Source organism: Charadrius vociferus, unplaced genomic scaffold (assembly GCF_000708025.1).
Source record: "Charadrius vociferus isolate BGI_N301 unplaced genomic scaffold, ASM70802v2 scaffold266, whole genome shotgun sequence".
Lineage (NCBI taxonomy): Eukaryota > Metazoa > Chordata > Aves > Charadriiformes > Charadriidae > Charadrius > Charadrius vociferus.
Window position 1 is genome coordinate 3,210,496 of NW_009649114.1, and position 3,754 is coordinate 3,214,249.

Consider the following 3,754-nt stretch of genomic DNA (forward strand, 5'->3'; position numbering starts at 1 on the left):
GCCCCGCCGCCGGCAGAGCCCCCGCCAGCGCGGCCCCGCTCGGATGTGGGGATCAAGGGCAGGGATCAACCCTCCGCATGGTCCCCGTCTCCTTTGCAAGAACCATCCCATGCGTTGGCAGCGGAGCAGGGGGAAAACAGCTCCTGCGACTGCCTGGAAGCGGGTCAGGCTCTCCCCGTGGTGAGGAAGCAGATGATGGGGAGACCCAGAGATGCTCAAACACAGCGCTTCCCCCACGCCAGCTGAAATCAGGTCATCTCTTGCATCCTACCCCAGGAGCCGTGACATTTCTGGCCGTCGGAGAAGGTGCGATGGGTCACCACGTGGACCCGCTCCCAGGAAAACGCTGCGAGCCCACGGCAGCTCCCACGGAGCTGGCAGTGCCCCCAGAGCCCACAGCCTCTCCCTTTCTTCTTTTAAGCTTTTTCCTCTCTGTTCTCTCCCCTTTGTGCCTCCTTTGATCATATAATCTGAACGAACTGAAGGTAAAAATATCACGGCAGGCAAGAAGAAAGCGCAAATAATGGGGAGGGGAGGGGGGAGCTGGTTTGAATCCCTCACTGAATCATTAGGGGAGATGCAGCCTGAATTACCCGATGAGCCTGCGCTGCAAGCGGCCCGAGCGCTCGTCGGAAGGGGCAGGAGACGAGCATCCCCTTCCCCCCCATCACCCTCCACTTGCCCCGAGCATCCCCACGGCCCCACACAAACCACTGTTCCCCACACAGCCCAAATTTTGGTCCCACCCCTGCCGGGGGTGCGCCCAGCCCTGGGGTGCTGCCCGGGGGGTGGCGAGCAGGCAGGAACCCCGACGGTAAAGCTCGAGAGCGAGAAGGAGGGAAACCCATCCTTCCTCCATGGTGTGGGTCCAGCCTCTGCTCCCCAGGGAGCTCCTGCACCTCCCCAAAGCAGCCCTCCCCCCATGAGGCTGGTCCTGCACATCTGGAGAGAAACGCACGTCTGGAGGGAGGTGCACATCTGGAAGAGATGCCTGCCTTCAGCAGGTGCTCACGGCACGGGGAACAGCCTTACCCACAGGCTACGGGCAGCGAGGGGATGGAGCCGCCCTCCTGCCCCCTCCGCAGGGCCACCACCACCCCGGGGAGAGAAATACTCGCAGATTTGGAACAAGTTGGGTGCAGGCGCTCACCCGCGAGGGTGGTGATAAACGGGGAGGAATGAATGCCCAGCGCAGCACTTATCATAGCTCCAAAGGACGGAGCAACACTGGTTCCTCGCGCTGCCCACGAGCCCATCGCGGGTGAGCATCGAGCCTTTCCGCCACCCTCATCCCGGCCATGCCGCAGCCGGATCTGCGATCTGGAAAGCAGTGTAAGGACGGATCAAACCGAGCAGATCTCCAGAGCCCCGGCACAGGTCATTGCCCAGCCTGAGCCAAACTGACCTAACGAGGGTCGGGAGCCGCAGAAGTGAGTGCTGGGGCTGCTGCCACCCCGGGACAGGGCTAGCCAAGGGGGTGACGGGCAGCACTGGGCTCCCGGGCTGTGCCCCTGCCCTGCGGGTCACCAGCACCCCAGGACACGGGGCCGGTCCTGCACGGTGGCATCTTGCCCCCCTCTAGCGGTGGCCAAGCCACCGGCCAGCACCGGCATCGCCATCATCGCCATCCCCAAAGGCCCCTTGATGGGGGGCTCAGCTGGGCGGGAGAATCAAACGCTGATTAAAAATCCCCCCTGCGCCGCGCAGAGCTCCTGCTGCAAAACCATCTCCAGTGCCCAGAGGAGGGATCGCGTCCAGAGGCAGAGAGTAACCGTCCCGGGCTTCACCTCTGCGGCTCCTTCCACAGCTCCTTCCATGCATCCGGCCGGGATTGCAGCAAGACATAATCTGTGCTCGCCACATCCCACAGAGCTCAGAGATGCTCGCAGGCGCTGGGACACGCGGCCCTGGAGCTGGGCAGCCCGTCCCACCACGGGGGTCTGCACCCCAGGGCTTTGGAGCCAAGGCAAGCGATCCCGGTCACCCCCCCGGGGCTGGTGTATCTCCAGGAGAGGCAGCCGGAGCCACACACACAAGCACGCATTGCATGCATTTTCTTCCCAAAATTTCCAGTCCCCAGCCTGGTGCTGTCACAGCGCTGGGAACGGACAACCCAGAGGGACCCCCAAATCACACCGACAGTCCCTAAGAGACCTGGCCCATCACGGCTGCACAGCGCAGGGGGCTCTTCGCTGGAGCCCCCCAGACCTGCCTCGCGACACAGGGATTTCTCAGCAATGAAAAAGCTCCTTCGGGGAGGGGGGAATAAATAAATAAGGAAGGAAACGGCCCATTTCTCTCCCTCGCTCCGCTCCCTGCAGGACTCCCAGTCAAAACCAAGTCATTTTACTGCCATTAGCTCTGTGGAGCCCATGCCGCTGCAGGCAGGGGAGTTCATGTCTCATGTGCCATCAACCCGAGCGCTGGCTAACCACTAATCACCGCGGCTTTATCACCCCCAGCCGCCGGCAAAGCCAAGAGGAGAGTCATTCAGATCCCAGCCAGGGCTCATCGCAGGGCAGCCCGAGCATCCGACCCCTCTCCGAGCAGACCCCACTCCCATGGACCACAGAGCTCTGCCCGCACCGGGCTCCTTCAGCTGTGCAGGACCTGGTGGCTCCCAGTTCAGAGCCAGGGCACCCACTGGTTTTGCGCTAAGCCCACCCAGTTGCATCGGGGCTTGTTAAACCAGGCAAAGGCTGAGCGGGTGGCGCGGTCCGGGAGATGCAGGAATAAGCACTCATCCGCACAACCCCATCTCCAACTGCCCAGGAGCCGACCACCCATCAGCCCACCACCAAAGAGACCTCCTCAGTCCAGCCCCGGTACCGGGAGGGCTCTGCTGGCTTCTGCCGTGCTGGCTGCCACAAGCTTGCCGGCATCTTTTTGAAAATCAAGGCCATTTTTCTTTCCCCACCTGCTATTCCTTCGGCAAGCGGGGCCAGCCGGCACGCAGCACAATATCCCAATTAGCGCACGCTCGCTCTTCCCCGCTTGCGACCGATTTCAGGGAACTTCGCTTTGGCTCCTGGCTTTTTGTTTAATTGCAAAAGCTCCATGAAGTACAGCAGAATTCAGACACGGAGGGAGGGGACATCAGGTTAAGTTCTCTTTCGACAGGCAAAACCTTAAGTATTCAGGTCGAGTACCCCAGTGTTCGCTCGGAGGAAAAGCCAGGCCACGGCTCAGCAGGCAGCGGCGAGCAGAGACCCCAGATTCTACCATCAAAACCCACCCCATGTGCTCTGAGATGCAGCCCACCGCCTCCCCCAGCAACCCCTCGATCGATGCACAGACCGATATCGCAACGCTTGCATAAGCCCAAGCGCATCGCCCGGCTGCCGACTCAACCTCTCTGCAACCAGGTCCTGCCAGCACCCGGCTCAGAGTCCCACGCGGGGAAAAGCCAGGTATTTCCCCCCTCCTCACCGCTCTGGAGCATCCCCTGAAGGATGCTGAAGTCCGAAGAAAAAGGCTCCTACCAGGTGCAGATCAGACCCAGGGAATATTCATCACGTTATATATATATATATATCTCCTTAACTGCCAGAAAGCTCTCTCCTTCCCCCTCCCTCCCCGCTGCCAAGCAGGCCAGCGCTAATCCCTCACTTCGAAGGACTGGATGGCATGGCGAGGGGAAGGCGAGCAGGATCCGGCCCCGGAACAAGCGGAGATCGCAGCAGCTCACCTTGCGGGAGGCGGCACAGGGTCTCCGCCGGCAGCCAACGCACAGAGCTCCAGCCGGGAGACGCCG